Below are 20,651 nucleotides of genomic sequence, written 5' to 3' on the forward strand. Positions count from 1 at the left end.
GGTGGGAGTGATCCAATTCCAATACCCCCGAGTCTGTGCTAGTTTTTCCACAGAAGATGCTGACTGTCTATGATTCTAAAACACAGCAGACATTGACTATAACTCTAGCTGTCAGTTTTTATGATTCTATATTTAGAATAGTAAAATAATTTAATTCGAAATGCATTCTTCACCAGGCAACATCCTGCATAAATCTACAATATAACAATATTACAAATCATTTTTATTTTTCATGGGCAGAAGGAACTACTTTAACATTTAAAGGGCAATTAGATGAAATACTAGATTTTAACTCAGAGGAACCGTTTGAGATACAACCAACTCATAATTTCAGGAAACATTATACAGCGCCACACCCTGCTGACATTCACCTATTTTAGGTTAAAATTTGTGGATTTATTTTTAAGCACAACGACGCAGAGTTTATATGTCTATATGCAGATGGACAGTCTGCAAAGCCATTTCAACCACATTTTCAAAGACGACAGTACACAAGAGACTATTACCAGCTGAGACAAACCACCGGTCGCCATCTAAAAGACAGATCGCTGGCCATATCACGTCAAGATTTTGGTGGTGGCTATACCTTATTCTGTTTCAACTTGGAGCCTGACGGAGGATGTTCAGGGAATGTTTCATTAATTAAAACAGGCGTGCAATGTGCGGTTGGAACCTCATTTTAGAACGCCTCTACTCCGCACTGTTAATCTGATATGTCATTCTGTTGTTGATTCAGTTATTCAGATATCAAACAGGAGACAAGTACTTTTGGATTACTACTAAAACACAATGAATACTACAGAATTATCCAGTATTGTCAGAAAAAGAATCATTAATGTTACAGATTTTTTGGGGGTCCTAACATGTGACAAATACAGTGTTTGAGCGCTGGTTGGCTAATTATATTACAAAACACAAGCAAGGATATTTTTTGACAGTTTTGGTAACCCTCCTGAGTGTGACAATTTTCCATCAGAGATAAACAACTTCCTTGTAAAAAAACTGTACAGATATATCGTAGAAAAGGTTTCAGTCATAGTCATCTGGACACTGTTTTCAGAATCAAGACATTTCGGCTCCCATCCGATTCTGAAAACAGTGTCCAGATGACTATGACTGAAACCTTTTCTACGATGGAACACTCCTGGACGAATGAGGGACTACGCCGTCTTGTACAGATGTATCTTATTCCAAAAGACAGGTGCATGATAATCATGCTACAACCTGCGGTCAACATTGTGCACTTTTATGCACAGGTGCTAAACATGTATAGAACTAATCTGGTTTGTTATGACCAATGGTTCGTCGATTTGTCAACAAGATACTACCTGATGCCATGGATATAATTTTACATGTGTACAATATGGAAAATAGATGTGTAATCTAATGATAAATGTTGTGTAACGATAATTTCAAATAAAAAGCATTGGAGAACATGATTTATCAATACTTGCATTTTTATTCAAGTTTTACAATGTTTTAAAGCCATTTTGAAATGGTAATTTGATCTAAAGAATAAATAAAATTAAATTTGTTCTGTCATTGGCACATTTTGCCTTCATAAGATTCATACTATATGATACGTACAAAATAGTAACAAAGAAATCAAAAATACATTTGTTGTGTGATTGCTACATTTAGCATTCATAAAAATACATTCAATCTTCATATAATACATAAAAGAGTAAAAAAAAATCAAAACTCTAGCCATGCAGTAGTGTCTGATCTAGGTGATTTAAACCTCTTTGATCCAGGTGTTCTAAGAGGTATGCTAAACCTGTGTTAGCCATTCAAGGAATGTTTTTTCTTTTTTTCTGTTGCCTGATTTGTCATGGGTTGTAAAACTCATTTCACTAGTTGTGGCATCGCCACCTTTATATTCTGAAATAGCCCTGACGTACCTGGGTGTTTGGGATAGCCGATAGCGGTACATTTAAACTAGACAACGTTTTTAAAAACATTTCCCACCCCTGTGGTCTGGAACTGTCTAAAACATTATGTGATGCAGTGACACTTGGTTTATTGTTAATTGTAATTTTATTTTTATTAATTTTTTTGCCTGGAAAAATTGTTTTGGTTCCTCAGCATCAGTTGGACTCATTAAAGCAGCACCAGCAGCAAGAGCAAGACACTTTTTCCATAAGACAAACAGCACAAAACAATTTGGATAGAGCTATGCTTGATGTATTGAAACTACCGGATACAGACGTGACTTTATCACTACCCTCCAGTGAAAGTAGGGATGCGAGTAGATTGACTCTCGATGTTACACCTGGTGCGGATGACAGTGCTAAAAAGGACCTGATTCTAGAAGAAATTTTGAAACACATGCCTAAAAGAAGGGACCCAAAGACGAGCCCACGATGTAAAAACAACGCTGTCAGTGTCACAATACAACACACGTTCCTGCAATTTATCCAGCAAGCTATAAAGCTTGAGTCTCGCGTAAGCTGTGGTCATCGCCCCGATGAAGACATTGACATCTCAAACTCTGGACCCCCTGCCGTCCGCATGACACCACTGCACCATTGCCACATCATCTGAGATGAAACAAAATTGCCTAACATCATAATGGTCGCTGAACATCAGCTGTGTAAATCTCTCTGGTTCGGTGATCAACTCACGCAACGGCATGTTATCCCTCATGCTAAACCTCCCCCACAAAGAGCTTAGAAGTAGTTTATTACAGCTCCTGACAGCTTTGTTAACACTAATTTTATTAGGATCCAGTTTAATGCCTTTCTTTTCAAAATAGTCGTCAATCTACTTTTTCTGCTCTTCAGGTGTTTTGACATGCCCAGGGTAGCCAGATGCCTCTTGCTTGCATTTCAGAAATTTTTTTCGTTTTACACCTCTGAATAAGTCTTGTTCTGCTGAACGTATGTGCCTTCATACGTGAGAGCCACTGTGTCTCTGGGCAAAAATTGTGTTTTGAATACCCCTATGCAGGTAGACGCCAGAGTGGTGAATGCAAACGGATCAAGATGTGCACACTCGAGAAAAGTATTGCATTATAAATAATGCCTTTATTGCCACATCATTAATACAGTACAGCCAAATCTCAGATTTCTTTGCGGACTGTGTCATACCACGCCAGAAAGATCTTTTTCTGACTGTTACTCATACTGTCATACCCATAGGAAGATGGATCAGGGTAAGTGCCTATGTAGTTCTCATTTTCCCTAGTGTTGAACTTGTGGGGAAAATAACCTTTCTCCATATCTTGGAAACCTAGGGCTTTGTTTGTTTGTTTGTTTGCTACAATTATGGTATAGAGGGGACTTATATGTCTTGTCGCAGTCGTGACAGACATATGGAGCACCAAAAAACCCTGGCTTGTTTTCAATCAAATAACAATGATCATTGTGTAGGTATAACCAAATTGTTCGCAGGTGCGGGTCCTCATGTGTTTGGAAAGGCTGCAGACGTTTCCTCCCAGAGCCGTGATGGAAGACTATAATTTTTACATTTAACTGTTTCTCGGATTCGGTGATGTCAGAGAACATTACTTTGTGCATGTGATCAAAACCTACATCGCTGTGCAATTGTTTTGCATGTGCCATTTTTTCAAACTCGGTCATGCGGGCATTAACAAAATGTGCAAGGTAAAGAGAGAAACACAGATTGTTGTCGCCGGTTGTTTGGATTGTACAGAAATCTCCTTTTTTTGATAAAATCTCATCATAAGGAACACTCCCCAATCTTAGGTGTGCATCACCACTGCTTCTACCCCTGGCTGCACTTACTATAAACTCCAATTCAGTCATAGATGTATCATTGCTCTGTACAACCTGAGAAAAGTTATCAATAAACAAATCTACACTACTTTGATCATCTGCATGTAAAACTACCTGTACATCGCTGGCCAAGGATGGGCCTCTCAACACCACATTTAAAACACTACCTGATGGTGAATCAGCCATTGCCTGCTCGATTACTTCAGACAGACTGACTCTGTCATGTACTGCCTGAGGATCATAGTGATCACTGTTTGAAGATTTTTCTAGGAGGCAGAGCTGTGATACCATCGTCTGCAGACTCTCCATCAGCTACAACAGTAGGGACACTACGCTTACGTAACAGCTCTAAGGCCCTTTTCAGTGAACCGAGCATTGCACGTTGTTTTTTAAACTGACGCCTTAAGGTTGTGTAATCCCATTTGATGTTAGGAGTGTCATCATCATCATTACATGCATCACTATTTAAACACCTTTCTAGAAGGACCCATGTTACCAGTTGTTAGTTGACCACTATGACACACCAAATATGACACCTGTATCCGGATCAAAGCATGGGTAATTACAGGTCAACAATTTGAACTCTAACACTGCTCTTTAAGACAAGAACGTTAATCAGATCACCTGGAATGTCACTAGCATGAACATGTCTATACAAAGCAGTTTTACTTTGGGCTAGAACATTGTTTTCTAGGACTTAGCACTGCAATTCATCAATTTTTCTACTCATAGTACTTTCCAATTCATCAAATCGTCTGTTCACCAAGTTGCACAAACCATCTAGTCTCCAGTCCTCATTATTTTTAACACCTTCTCCAGCTCTTGCTAAATTACTAATATTTAAACAGCACCAATAAAGCTTAGTCAAATTAGGTAGTTCTGACTGCTCTGAGAAAACATATTTGGCTTGTTGGAGTATCCAGTAGTGGGTACAGCACGGATAGAACACACAGATGTATGAGAGTAAACTGATCCATCCAATAATCTGAGTTTATCTATTTGTTATTCAATCATCCACTCTGTATCACCCAGTTCTCTGCAAAGCGCTTCAATAGCGCGTGTCTGTTCATCGATCTCCACCCCCTCTGATGCAGATGCCGCTTCTAACGGCTGGTCAGTCGCTCTTATCTCATCAGTCACAAACCTAATAAAAAAATCAAAAAGTACAACATATCAACACACACACATTCATGAATAAAACACCCGTTAATAGAGTAAGCACCCAGATATTAAGAGTTACAAACCGCTTGTCCTGTTCATCATCATGTCGGACGTCAACTAATGTTAATTGCTCTTCATTGACCAGCGCCGCCCCACAGCTGATCGACTTTACAGCTCGGTGCCCTCTACCGCTGATGCAGAAGTAGGAGCCAGCTGTTGGTCTGCAGTCGTTATCTCATCATTCACAGACCTGATAAAAAATTAAATCAGGAAGTACATCATATCAACACACACTTCCATAAATAAAACAAGCGTTAATAGAGTAACTGTACAGATATTTAGAGTTACAAACCAAGCATCCTGTACAGCATGTCGGATGTCACATGGGGTTACTTCCCCGCTGTGCGAGTCCACAATCCGTGTTAAGGCGGATGCCTCTACCACTGACGCTAAGGCTTGCACAAGCAACGGCTCTGCTGTTTTTATCATCTCATCATTTGCAGACCTGATAAAAATCGGGAAAAGCCACATCAACACACACACACACTCATAAATAAAACAGCGAATACACTTAGATCACATATTGATACTTACCTTGCACTAGTGGACTAATGCCCACTGAATCTCCTTCATTCCCTGAGGCAGCACCTCTGTTTATGGAATTCACAGTTTGTGTAAGTTCTGTGTCCTCTATCCCTGTGACAAAGGTGTCCCCTAAATGTCCTTCATTCACCAGCACTGCTCCCCTGCGTTGCGACACAACGCCACATGCGGGGTGTGCATCTTCAACTGATGCAAAGGATGGCTCCAGATGCACATCAGCAGTTATTAAATGCACATTAGATCTGATAAAAATCAGGAACAGTCAGATCAACTCTCATAAATAATTCAACCGTGAAAATAGGCAGATCACACAGTGCTGTGTATTCTGTTCAGCATGTCGGGCCTCCAAACTCTTTCTGTACTAGGCTAATTCACACTCTAAATACCTTCAAAGAAAGCGATCTTTTACATTTCTGTTGGCTTTATCCTTTTAGATTTAAACAGATGGAGACACACACAGAGAGTACAATATATATGTGTATCAAGTATCAAATATTAATTTACATTCATCTGCTATCCTGTAGTGGTTACAACAATTTAAATGTTTTATTTTATATCCCACAAAATCCCTCTATACACCAAAAATGTGTTCCGTCGTCACTGGTAGACAGTATGATAGCTTAAAAATGATACATTTATATTTTGATCTATTAAACACTAACCTGCAGCATCAGTAGGAGGAATGTTTTCAATATCCTCCTGGCCCAAAGGTAGCCTAACAAAAGAAACTTTTAAGAACATGATAAAAAAGGATTTTACTAAAATACATCAGGATTACTGGAAAAAACATGAATGAAATAAAACTGATTATCAGGTTACTTACTGTGGTGAGAAGCCATTCAGACAATAGTCAAATATGGAGAAAAGCGGAGAACCAATAGTAACCACCCCAAAACACGCAGGAGTTAAAGAAATTGTTAAACTGTAACATCTGCTTATATATATTCTCACAGATAATCCTGCCCCCTGGGAGGGGCATAAGCGACCCCTAAAGGCATGACCGGGTATATTTAGGGTTAGATCGTGCACGTAGGCGTGTGCGTGCGCAAAACTGGAGGTATGATACTACTACCAATGCTGTTCTTTCTTTGGTGAGGAGGGTAAGAGGTAGGTGAGTATTAGTATAGTAGTATAAAAAAAAATAGTACTCATTACACCCCTAACAACCATGCAATTTCTTGAATACCAGTCCAGAATGGTAACAGGGCTAAGAAAAATATGCTATTATCGTCCAGAGGAAGGACCTCCAAAAATGGCCTACGATATTGTCCTTTAATGAGAAACAAGTCAATCTCATTTCTCAGTAAACCAATCCAATTTTGGAGAAGAGATTAATAGCTAATTGCATTAATTGACTCACATGGAGCGCACCAAGGATGACCCCATAAAAACATCATCTACATAATATTCATTCACTTGAGATGCACCTACACCTTTCAGTTCACCGTGTGACATGGCTCTACCCCTATGGGTAGAAGATTGCTGATTTTTGATGGGAGCGGCAAACTTTGTTTGGTAAATTACACAGAGCTGCGATGGGAGCCGTGCTCCCCCAAGCAGATGGCTCCTTTTGCTATAATCAGTGTGCTAAACACTGGATAATACAAACTTTAATGAGTTCAATGCAAACTTTCACTCACTCACTCACAACTGCTTTGCCTCAGAGTCACAAATCAATCCATTATTACAGGTAAAACAACAGCAGAGCGGGAGGGAGGGAACTGTGGTCATTAGTGCTGACAAATGAAAGGCCTGGGGATACAGGGTAATTCATCTGGAGTTGAATATTCTGCTTCCAAAGCCAATAAGGAAGAGGTTTTGGACCAGTGTTAAAGACTACACATTTATCCATTAAGATTATATACCCATTTATAATGTCATTTCTCCAAAAACAACAACTGCTGTATAGTTTATGTGACATTTCAAACAAACTATAGTTCAACTCCCCTTTAAGATAAAACTTTTAAACAGAAAGTCAGCAATATGATACATCAGTCATATGATTTCAGTGTCTCCCTTCAGATTTGTAAACTGAAGGCCTGACGTTAAAGGAAAATTCCGGATTATTGTAATTTGGGTCCTATTTTCATAGTTTTGCCAATAATTTCTATCGGTTATGATAACATTGTACTCGATAAAGTAATTTCTGAGATTTGGGAACACAGAAAACGCTACAACAAAGTCTGACTGGGACAAAAAGTTGTGTTGTGTGTTCTTGCAGTTTGTAAACAAACAGTTTTGCCAATCTCACAAAAATTGCTTCCAACATTCATCACAGTTGGGTAATGATCTCACCGGTCACCATTGTTTTCTTTTTCAATCTACTCTGGCTAACCTTTTGGTTTGTTTGAAACTTGTCTGATTGTCTGAATGCTTAAGTTTTTGCCCCATTAGACTTTTTAGTGATGTCACCATGTTCACAAACTCAGCAATTACTTTGGTAAGAAGAGTTGTTGTTATTATTAGTGATAGGAATGATGGCCAAAACTATGAAAATAAGACCAAAGTTATAGGAAACTCAGATTTCCCTAATATATTTTATGTATTACACTATGAGTTGGGTTACGTTCAAATTAATTTGAATGAATTACTTGTTAGTTCGAATTCATTTGAACTTGACATTTTGAAAAAGTGACAGCCCTACAACAGACGTGTTCTAGAGTTTTTTTTTTAGACTAAAAGGAGCAAATTTTACACAGGAGTTCTTCATATAATTTGTTTATGTTTAATTTCATGTCCTGCTCAAACTATTTAATGGCAATGAAAGTCAAGCAGCTTCTCGCTGTTAGAAATGCAGTCCTACATGAACACAATTTTCTGCCAAAGTACCAACAGTTTTGGTTATTTCAACTGAGATTTCTGTATTTGTGTTTTTGTGTGTGCTTTGCTTACTGGTTTGAAGTGGTTGGGGCTCATTTGAAAGAAGGTGATGTCAGTTGTGGGGTTGTTTGCGACTGTCAGCAAAATCTCATCAAACCACACCCACGCAGCCCAGAGTGGTAAACTCTCAATAAATAAAAACTCAAAATGTTTTCTTCCAAACATGAACTGTGATTGTTGCCTATTTAGTCATGAATATTTAATGTTATAAAGAAATACTTAAGATTTGAAAGGTTTTCAAGGGCTTTAAACATGTCGGTCGGAATTATTTGTGACATTAATTTACTTGGTGTATACATTTTCATGTTTAGCTGAAATTGAATGTACTGTCAACAAATTATATCTCTGCTCAAGGTCCACTTACTTGCTTGTTCTGGAGCTTTTGACCATATCACACAGTCTTTATTAGCAGATGAAGTTTGCCAATTACCATGGAAGTGTATGTTCCAATTTCCCATTAATCTGAGCTTTGGGACTTCTTATAATGAATAACGGAATTCAATAATAATAATAATATGCTAAGGAAGGCAATGTGGTTTGTTTGAAAGCTCCACAAAAAGCGAATAAGTGGGCCTTGAGCTGTGATTATTTTGTTTCCAAGGTCGATAATGAACTGTCAACCAATATTTTAACACTTTCACTTTTGAATAGAAACACAAAAATTCACAAGTTTACAGTAGACAAGACAAACCAAGTTCAGGAGAGATTCTCAATAACTCGAAAACAAACTGTACAGCCCTGCAGTGCCACTGATTGCGCACTACAAAAACCTCTGTGACAGTCTGTTCCACCCCATGGACAGACTGTTCCCACATTTATGAAAAGAACATGGATTTTCACCCAAAAAAATCCACATAAATCATATAAAGTAGCCTATGTTGTGGAAAGCCCATATGCTCCTGGTTGAATTGCTCTCTGTTCCTGCTTGCCCTGAGTCCTACAGACAGCAAATTTAGCTGAGGCCTGTAGCACTGAATCTCTTGGGCACCTAGTGACATATTTAACCATGGCAGCTAAAGCTACTGTTATTTAGGGCTTCATTTAATTGGATCCACATATGTTGGGAATACGTAAGGAAACCAAATGTTATTATTCAAAGGTCTCCTGACTGTGTCAGTCAAAGCAAATCACATACATGGAATATTGTTTCTTTCTATTTCTGAATTTATTTTCCCCAGGATACTGTATCTCTGTTTGTATTAAAGTACAACATTAAGAGTTAAAAGTTCAAAATGAAGTGCATGGGTTTGTACCAAGCAGCTACGACTTTTCAAAATAAAGTTGAAAGCTTCAGACTCTAGGTCTTGCCTTGATGCAACTCATACTTAGGACCATAAATAATGAAGTGTTTCTTTAAATAAGATAGCTTAATGAATAAATTAACATGATGTAGTGAAAGTGTTGGCAGAAATCTTTGCAATTTCATACATGCTACACTCACAATCATTTTTAATTAATGTGTTCTAAAAAAAGGCCTCCTTCTCAAGATCGCACAATTATAATATGTTATTTCCCAGCACCTGATCCATGCTGAAGAGAAGAAAGGGTTAAATAATTACACGGAATTGTATTTTTAATCAGAGAGATGCTGATATTTCAGTGAGCTGACAAGTATCTTTATAGGTATAATAATAATAATAATAATAATAATGTGAATATACTTCAGCTGTAACCTGACTAACTTCATGCAGAGTAAAAACATTACATTCCCTTTGTGTGAAGACAACCAAAATCCTTACAAATTACATGACAGACTTTGTTGCTCCTCTGATGTAACAACTGAGAGACCGAACATTTGTCTGATGAGCTTTTTAGCTGAGGATGACAAATGATGGATGCATAATGTGTTGTTATTATGCAGAGTAATGCAATTCTCCATAAAGCTCTATTCTCTGCAGCCCTTTGATAGGGAAAACAAACCCAAAGCAGAATCAGCTTCAGTTCAGCTGTCTGTCTGCGCCAGCTGTTAGGGCTAACAGGGATAACAAAGGGCCTCCATTCAAACTCACACTGAACAGCGCTTTAAAGTCTTTTGATTAGCTTTCTCTGTAAAGTGCATGGAAAGTACTTAATAGAAAGAAATCACATTTGTTGCTGTGAACCTCTTCAAAAGTCCTCATATTGTGCCACTGGTAATGCCACCTGTCTTCAACCTTCCTTTGATTCATGGAACTATACTGAGTATCATGAGCAACATTCACACATAGGTTTATCACAAATGTACCGCTGTCTTCTGCTGTTGGCAATGTAGGTGTGGATTAATCCATTTTTCTATATCACTAGCTGTTTTATCAGCACATATGCTTTCATTAAATGCTGCAACACTGTGTGTTGTAGTATTTTGTTCTGATACCAACACTGATGAAAAAAGTAGTATTTTTAATTATTTAAAAGTAACAGTACCATCCTGTGAAAATACTCCATTACAATTAACAATCTTCCATTCAAAAGTTTACTTAAAATCATAAAAATCACATCCAGCAGACACGTTGCATTTTTTTGGAGTCGTCTTTCTGGTCACATGATGAATGCAAATACACTACAAGAGACCCCTTGCACATTACACATAATCATTTTCTCCATAGTTAATATACACATAGTGATTAGTGGTGCTTTAAGTTAAAAGAACAGAAGTATTAGCAGCAAAATGTAGCCAACTACTACAAGTTCCCCTCCAAAGTATGTAAAAATACTCTGCTATGATTAATATCTTGTTTAACATGGGTTTCCCACATATAAAGTAAAAAAAACCTCTGAAAAGGGACTGGAAGCACATCTACATTTTCTCCCTAACTGAGAAATTCTGGATCTCTGAATGCCCCGCCCACCACCGCTGCAAGATAGGTTGACCGGTGCCGGTGAGAGCATGGATGTGGGTGAGAGACATAGAATTTAAGAATTGCTGATGTGTGTTCTTAGGAATGCCTTTACTTGATGTTAAGAGACTCTTGATGCATTTTCTTGGTGGTGAGTGAGCTGTCGTCACTCACTGCTATTAAAATGTACATCCATGAGTAAGTTTTATGTCATAATGAGGCATCAACTGTGTGAAAAAAAGAGACTGAAGATGTTGTAAGGCTCTCTAGAAAAATCTGAGTGCCTTGGCTTATCTCACCTAGACCTCATACTCTCTGCTATGTCACATTGTTTCCTCTTAAGCTCGAATGCAGTGAATAACTGAAACAGTTTGAATTTTATCAAGACCTTTAATAAAACAATAATTCAGTTAATATTTTACAACCAGACGGCCCTTGGGGACACAGTATATTAGTCCATGACTCAGTAAATGTGCCACATGCTGATTTAATTAAAGTTTTCTTAATTCTAATGAAGATGCCCATCATTCTGCAATGAGAGTGATAAAAAAAGTTTCCAAACCTAGCTATGGCGCAACATTAATCTTCTCTGATGCAACTAGGAGGTGTGAAAAAGAATTACAAATTACAATATGGTGCACATCAGAGTGCTGAAACTCCTACCTGTTTTATGTCTGACTTGATGTCATGACTACGCACAATGACTGATGGATATACACAACCTGTCCTCTCCTCTGGGCGCTGACGGGTTGGAGACAGAATAAAAAATGCTGGTGACATTATAAAGAGAGTTATTGTCCTCTAGGGGGAAGATCAGAGAGAAGCATCACACAGTTGCACACTGCAGGGATCAGTACAAACATGCTTTCCAAATGACAGCAAAGAGCTGGCTTATCACCCCCACGCAGGGGAATGGGAGAAAAAAACAGCATGCCAATATAAAGGAAAAGAAAACAGATGTCTGTCTAATTTGCGGCTAAAAGGAGTTAGATTGCAAATTGTTCATTCTCCATTTCATCCAATTTCTCGATTTGTCACACACAATGTCTAATTGTGAATCAAAACAGGGCGCTGCTAATCACACTTCTCTGCTTCTGTGAGGAGGAGTTATGTTTCTGCAGAGACATTTGTTGATGGATCACAACTGCTGATTTTTCCTACTTTAAACTCTCTAATAAAAACGATTATAAAAATAACATTAGCGCACGGTAGATCAGGCCGCAACGTGGAAATGTTGTTGTGACACTTCGTTGCATTTGCCGCACTGTAATTACAGCAAAACAACGTCAACCAGGAGACAGAGGGTTCAGGTAGAGTGCCTTAATGTACAATTCACGTCACATCGTTCTACATCAGCTGACTTCCACATTCTCACACATGGGATGTTGTCACTTAAATATGCCAAAGCCATGCTGTCGATCATAGTAACATAATAACAGCTGCAGGTAATCAGAAGTGAGAAGCAACTACTACACTTGCTGTCTATTTTTTCAGGTACACAGTAGCAGGTCTCCATGAATACCTGAAGGCGATACATTTGCTATATTTAGGTGGTGTACTGCACATACAACCCCAAAACAAATAAAGAAATAGAATGTACTCCTGCGGGTATAATGCAAGGTTACTATCTGTATATATTTATTTCAACAAAATGTTCGTATTCGTATCTGAATTTGGATTTACACAGGAAGTGGGCGGGACCTAGTTTGGAAGTCTAGAGTGCATATAACAATATTTGAACTGTGTATCAGAATCAAATAATAAAGAATGAACCTCAAAAAAAGAAAGAAAAAAAACTGAATTAGAATGGGGGTTTAAGTGATAAAGTACAGTCAGAAAAAAGTTGGTCTGAAGCCAACATTAATCACTGAAATTAACAATTTCAAGATTGATGGTAATGAAAGAACTGCCTCTCCTCCCCTGTGAAATCCAAGCCAAGTTCAACACCCTCATGGATGCTGGAGATATCTGTTTTACCTGTAGCATTATAACGATTCATGCAGAAGCTCAAGTTATGGTGGTTTGGCTTATATGTCCGCATATGTAAAACAGCAAACTGTGAGAAATAGAGGAATTGTCCCCAAATGCATCAAGCTGTACCTGCGACTGTGCTGCATGAAACAGCCAGAAACCAAAATAAAAATGCATTGAGTGCAATAAAAACGGAGACTTTATTACAGAACAAACGAAACCTTGGGAGGGACAAGTTTCAAGTTTTAAAAATGTACCTTTTGGCTATCATCAGTATAGCCAGATGCTACCATCTGTCATTGAAAAGTATACAAATTAAAGCTGCTCTAATCATCCTTTCCATATGGAGTCTGGTTGACTAGACAGAACATTCCTTATTCCATCTAATGACACAATGCCGACGTCATTCTGACCTAATCCTCGTTTCTCCAGCAATTAAAACCTGCAAAGTGCTGGTAGACACAGCATGCCTCCATCTCTCATCATCTGAGTGAAGCACTTTTTTATTTATTTTTTTCCCCCTCAGATCAACTCATCAGTGCAGTGCAGAGGGATCAAATAGGCTGGAATTTGCTTGAGGTGTGAATCTGAAGAAGTCCTTCGATTGAGGAATGCAGTAATAAGACCTCCACTTGAACTAAGCAAGGCTCTTGAAGCCCCTGAGCGAAAGGAAAAGCATGAGGAAATCTCATTAGGCACAATACTTTTTTACACAGCTGCCCCACCACGAAGTCGAGTTTAAGGAATCCCAGCAGTCAAGTTTAAGGACAGTGAAAAAAAGAAGAAACAAAGACATCCCGCTCGCCTCGATGTCAGTGCCATATGGCACTTAAACAGACGCTTTTTAAAAAACCTGCCAAACTGCAAATTCCCCGCCATGAGATGAAGTAAAAGTGCTCGATCCAGCAATATTTTAGATTCCCAGGTGGAGGAATGGAAACTCTTGCATACGAAGCACATACAAACAGGAAAAAAGTCTCTCTGAGATAAAAAATAGACAGCATCAAACAGGTCTAGACTTTGTTCAGTTGCTTGCTGAGGGAAGAAACCTTAACTATGAGTCAACACTGCTGCTAAAGAGATGCTGGTGGAACTATCTTCAAGGCCAGCTTTACCTTTATGGTCCTAAGAAAAATGCACTCATGTACTATAATTTTGTTTTCAGATGTGCAATGAGGATTTTTTTACTCTTCAATTAATCACTCACGTTCATCTGTAAAAATGTATTTGTAAATGAAGAAACTCACCTCTATGAAACAAGACCATATTTTTATGATTAATTATTTCTTTGCACACGGTAGACCATGGAGGAGGTATGGAGGCTCAATGGTTTGCGCTAGTTTTGGTACTGATACCGATTTTTATTTAATTTCTTTGCTAAACACCTGCACAAAAAACATTTTATTTAAACATTTGTTTTAATTTAACAAAATGAGCCAAAGTAAAATTCCTATGGAGCCCCCTAAAGGTCACATCGAGAATTTTTTTGAGGACTACTTTTGCATTTCCTCGCAATATGTTTTGCATTACCTCATAATATTTTGCGTTACCTGGTGATGCTTTTCTTCTTCCATTCCTTCAGAGCTGCTACCAGCGCAATGCCCCAGTATATCAGCTCATTGAATTTTACTTCGAACTGGGTATTAAGTATGCTGATATAGACAGTACTACTGCTCAACAGGCATGCATGGTTATGTAATTAGTGAAAGTAAACAAACGAATTCTTAGATCAAGAGGTGTCTCCAGAAGAAAGCAGTACGGTGAGCTGCTGGATGCTGTCGGTTTCATTCATGAACAGTTACTGTACTCTGCAGTTGAATCTACCTCATAAAGCTAATGTGCTGTATTTGTAAGAGTAAAAAAAAGCAACAAACAAGACGGTGACTGAAATTCTGCAAACAGAGTCTGTGGTTCTGTCACAGAAAGAAGCAGACAGCATTGAACCACTTGCAGAGATACAGCAGGAACGCAGACCAACGCAAGCTGGAAAGCTTTTTGCGTTTTTGCACAGGGTCCTCTGTTCTTTGCACAAAACAAATTAAAGTAACCTTCAATGCTGAAACAGGTTTTGGATGAATGTGATGCTATAAGTGTGGAGCAATATTTGATGTTCTTTATACATACAGTTACTACCCAGAATAATCAATAATTGTAATTGTAATAATTGTATCAATAATTGATAATGTTCTATCTGATAACTTCTTTGCAATGGTCATCATATAAGGTGAGGTGTCCATAAACAATGCTAAATGCATTAACTTGAGAATCTCCACACTACAGGTGTGCACTGGACTGAATTGGAATATATGAGGGGAGGAGGGATGAGAGGATGAAGGGATGTGGGTAGGGATGAAAGAGGGAGGGAGGAAGGTAGGAAGGTGAATGGATGAAGGGAAGGGAAAGGGAGGGTGGGTCGAGAAAACCGAGACAAACGGGGCAAGATGGGTAGACCAGGTATAAGTAGGCAGGCAAGTTGACAGGTGATTAGAGGTGTGGTTGAGGCATGGTCCTGCTCCCAAACCTAACTTAACAAGTTATCTTCATTTAACATTAAAGTCAGTAAAATCTTATGAACGTTAAGTGCTATATTCACTCTCCTTTTAGCTTTGTTTGGTCTCCACCAACTCCCGAGAAAAATATATGGCTATTTAGCTGGTAAATGCTCCACTATGTTCACCAGCTAGTCTCTTACGTTGTCGGTCTGTCATATGGTGCTGGGCAGGTAGCGTGTAGTAGGTTTTTCAGAGCCTTTTGCAATTCGAAATGAGGTTAATGAGAACAGAGTTGAAAACCAAAACAGTGTGATAAAGGACATTAAATCGCTCCTTAGTGATGGGGGCAACTGCACAGTTGGTTGATTATTCTCTGTAGGTTCCTCACTCCGTGTGATACCTTTCACATTACATATAGTCATCTGATTCATTGTTAATTTAAAAAAATATTGATTTGTGGGATCTAGACAAGGATCTAAACAAATCTTTGTTGCCAACTTTTGGCACTTGAAAGTTTAAGGAAGAACTCCACACTAAATATATTTTTTTTATGCTGTACACATAATTACTTAGATTTCTGTTGGTATATGATGTTAATACAGGTGATTTTCCAACAATACACATATTGTGTGTAAAAACTGCTTTTTCTGCTCAAAATTAGCTTATATGTCTGTTTGGATTTGAACGTTTAGTTCAGCCAGAATCTATGGCCACTTCCTAACTGTGACGAAATACTTAAGACTCCGAGGTTTATAACATATGTTGACCCCCCACCCCCGACGGTGGTAGTAGCTGCTGCATCAAGTATAAAATGCAAAGCTCTAGATAGCCCCACAACAACGGTGTACTGTGTGCGAGATTCATTCCTCTGCAATGGCAGTGAACACAACACATGGGCCTGTCGATAACTGTGCTATACCCAGAGCCTAACAAGATATTCAGGGATGACGAATAGCAGTGTTAACCGCAATAAGTTATTAGACTATATACATTGTTGACACTCCCCCACAGACACACACACTGGAGAGCCGCTAGCTCCACTACAACACATGTACCCACACAGTGGCTCTCTCAAATGGCCATCAATGTGCTGCTAGTTACTGTCAAAGCTCCACCAGACTGCCTGTCTTTCCAGCAGAGACACATAGAGTCTGACATTCGGTTCTCACTGCTGGTTAGATCTGACTACAAGCTCTACGTTGCTGTCCATGCTACACTGAGCGGTGGTCAGTCAGTCAGTCTCTGCAGTGGCTTCTGCAGTCCCTCACTCCTCTGTTGCATTTTGTAAATATGCTGGGAGGGAAAGTTCTGGCAGAATTTGAAGGTGTAGTTACCTTTTTAAACTACAATGTGTCAAATTTTGAAATTCATAACATTGGTGCCCCTAGTGGTAGTTCAAAAAAAAGACAAAGAAAAAAAGACTGTAACAGCACAGCTCTAACCTAAAACCGCTGAGAATAAATGGGCTGAAAACAATGTGTAAACTACACTAGTTTTCACCAGATTGTTTCATTTTCCTACAAAGAACAACGTATTTGAAAGATGCTGTAATTCTACACGTAAGATACTTCCCAGATAGACTCAGACTAGGCTAAGCCCACACACGGCTTAAGCTGATTTGCCAGATCTCAGCCAAACTGTGGGATCACTTCAAAACGGCCGTCGTTTTACTGTTGCCGTCAGGTGTGGGTCAAACGTGACCTAGGCTCTTAATGAGTTTGGGCCAAATAGAAGGTTTACACCTTGACCGAATGTGCCAATAACCCTATGATGGACCGTGAACAAATGACAAGGTGGGGTCCAGATATTTGTTAGAATTTAAAAAATAATCAGTTTATAGTATAAGTACGTAGATTACAGTTTTTCTTTTTAATATGTACTGCATAATTATAGTGCGTATAGATGCAACAGTCACAATACGGTCGGTCAAAGACATATTGGACACTAACTACTTGTGAGTGTGGATCTCTGTCTCTTATGACCTTCCCCTCACCTGTGAAATGGCTGTTTGACCATGAGTGCAGTCATCAGAAGAAAACAGATTACAGCTAATTTTTACCACTAATACTCATATGCACTCTATTGCTATTCAAGTCCTCTGCACAGCACTGCACATACTTATCATGTTATTCTGAGAGGTGATTAGGTCTGATCCATGTGAAAGTTGAGCACCCTGTTGAAAACAGGTAGAGGAATGTGTCGTGGGTGAAAGTACAGACTACGGCAATGCCGACAGTTGGCAGAGAGATAGAGACTTCCTTAATGTCAAGACTATCTGTGCTCATTGTGTTAGACTTTATTTGAATAACAAATCAGTAAATGTCACAGTCACATCAAATAAAACCTGTAGAGCGTTCCGTCACCGCACCACTATCTGCAAAGCGCTTTATTACTTTTTGTCTCGGTGCAGCCTATAAATCAGAAAACATTTGTATTACAATATCCTTGTATTTTGTAAGTGTTAGAGATTATGAATCTCTCTGACTTACGTGAATATTTCAGCAGTCATTGCTTGTAAGTTTTTAATACATTAAATCTGTTTCCCTTTCCAATTACTCCCGCACACCTGCACCAGACATTTGCAAGTCTATCTTTTTTTTTTACAGGTTACATAAGCTCATGTTTTCCTGGGGAAGGGGAAGTTTGTGCATCTCAATATCCAAACAGGATAGATGCATTGTCATTTTCATCAGCGATGTCTCTGTTTCTGCACCTCCCATCTCTAACCTGATTCAGTCAACATCTGACAGCAGAGAGTGAGATGGAAAAAGAAACAGTGGAAGAAGGGAGAGAGGGGGATGTAAGGGAGTAAGCCCACACAAAGCAAAAACTGTTCCTGTCTTTTTCTCTGCCACTTAGAAATGTGAGAGGTGCCATGTTGTGGGTAGTGGTTTCTTTTTAATGGTCGACTTTTATCGCAGCAGAATGATGTCGTATTGTTGATCTGTTGAAACTTAACACAAAAATACAACAAAGCTTCTGACTTACATCAGATATCAAAAAATAAATCTAATTATCTTTTAACACTTCTGACTACATTTGAATTCGGCAAAATTTATAAGATCAAAACAAGGCAGATATTTTGATTATTACAATCTGAGGCTTTTAACACTTTATCATCTTCAGAAATCATATATATTTGTATTAAAAACCATTGAACTCGCTATCTGAGCTCACAATCTCCACCCGCAGACAGATAACACTGTATCAACAGCTTGGCTGTGTGCAGCCCCGGTGATGTTTCATAAGCTGCCGACTGAGCCGTTTTTTACAGATATGAAGTGAATAGATATGCTAGTACAGTTTCTTCTGCAAGTAAACTTGACCTTGTATGAGCCTACATGGGGAGTGTGCATTGTATGGAGAAAGTGGCCAGATCACTTTGAGCCCCAACTTCCCTCAGCATGCTATGCTGCAATGCAGTCTGTCATTTGACCATTGATTGTTCCTTTCTTAATTTACAGCAATCAAGGGCCGGGAGACGTGTTGAAAAAAGGCTACATGGCCACTAGCTCAGTAGAGTGCATTGGGCTTTGATTTTAAATCTGTCCTGATTGGCTATTCTGTGTGAAGAATTTGCTGTCCTTTCATCTCAAACCTGGGCGAACTGTGATATGCTATAAGAAGGATCTATGTTCAGAGAACTTTCATAAATGTGATACTGACTTAAGCCCAAACATTTCCACTAGGAAATATATCTAATGTCAATTTTGCACGATAAGGGACAAACATAACAATTGCAATTGCTACAGTATGTATTTGTTGATGATTAGTTTTTTGTCTCAGTGCTGTTTGTAGTCGTACATTTCAGGATTCTTCATTTCCATGGCCAGTGGTCTCCAGAAGGGCTCAGGGGGAGGGCTGAGTGATGTAGCCCCAAGGAAGGGCCATCTGGCCTGAAGAGCGCTACCTGACTCCGGCCCCTACACCAGGGCCACAGGCACCTGGTAAAGCTGGCAAGGCACGCCTTGGCAGTTCGCCAGATATGGAAAGATACCACTTCGATTTGGATGGGCCTACTCAGCATGGATGTCCTTTGGCTGGAAGGTTACCAAATAGAGCAAAGAAAGTTCAAAGGGCAGCTCTGCTGGACCTTCATATGCAACTCACACTCACAAAACACTTCTAACTGAAAAAGGGATGCTTTTCAGAAATGAAGCAGCCATATAAGAGGATAAATCCTCAGCAATGAATCAGTGAAGTAGAAGTAGTAGAAGTGATGGTCCAAAGGTCAGGACATGCAGTTAACACTTAATTTACTACAACATATTTAAAGTGATGAAAGTAAATCACAGTTTAAAGGTTTCTCTTTATCTATCCCGAGGGGAGATTTCAGTCTCACAACAGCAGAGATATGTAGGGAAGAGAAAATTAATAATAAACAATGAACAGATATGCAATACTATTAAAAAAAATTACATGTAAACATATATAAATACAGTGCAAATAGTATCCACATGTATAGTCAGTACAGTATAGTACAGTCCATGAGGGGTGACCAACATGCAAGGCCTCAGAAACCACAGAGTTGGCTGAGGCTGAAGTCATTACGGCAGGCATCACTGTCCAGTAGCTGTTGGTGCAAAGGAGTGCTTGGAGCGCTCCTTTGAACACCTCGGTTGGATGAGACGGTTACTGAAAGTGCTTCTTAGGCCGTTCATCTCCTCATGAAGGGGAGATGGGTTCTCCAGTGTGTTCCTTATATTGGACCTCATCCTACCCTGAGCCACCTCCTCCAGGCTGTCAACTTCCTGACCAGTTTATTGAGTGTGTTTGCATCACCAGCCATAATGTCGCCTCCCCAACGCATAACAGCAAAGAAGAGTGCACTGGCCACCACTGTATCATAGAACATGTGAAGCAGCCTATTGCACACATTGAATGACCTGAGCCTCCTTCCTGAGCAGACTGTACGCTCAGGAAGTACAGTCCGCCTCCTCAGCTACCTATTCACCTGCCTGGTAGTGATGGTCAGGCAAGTGTAGTCTGAT

General features: G+C 39.1%; 1 protein-coding gene and 1 long non-coding RNA gene across 7 annotated transcripts in view; both read right to left on the minus strand.

The window, feature by feature from the left end:
- The window catches only part of LOC122873236 (VPS10 domain-containing receptor SorCS1), a 200,291-nt gene that overhangs the window by 155,789 nt on the left and 23,851 nt on the right, over positions 1-20,651 (minus strand). The window lies entirely within an intron of this gene.
- Positions 1,488-9,060, minus strand: LOC122873239. Its single transcript, XR_006377382.1, has 4 exons — positions 5,493-9,060; positions 5,251-5,403; positions 4,982-5,148; positions 1,488-4,881 (listed from the first exon to the last, which is right to left on the minus strand). It is a non-coding gene; the product is annotated as an uncharacterized LOC122873239 (long non-coding RNA).

The sequence above is a fragment of the Siniperca chuatsi genome, linkage group LG3 (genome assembly GCF_020085105.1).
Source record: "Siniperca chuatsi isolate FFG_IHB_CAS linkage group LG3, ASM2008510v1, whole genome shotgun sequence".
Taxonomy (NCBI): Eukaryota; Metazoa; Chordata; class Actinopteri; order Centrarchiformes; family Sinipercidae; genus Siniperca; species Siniperca chuatsi.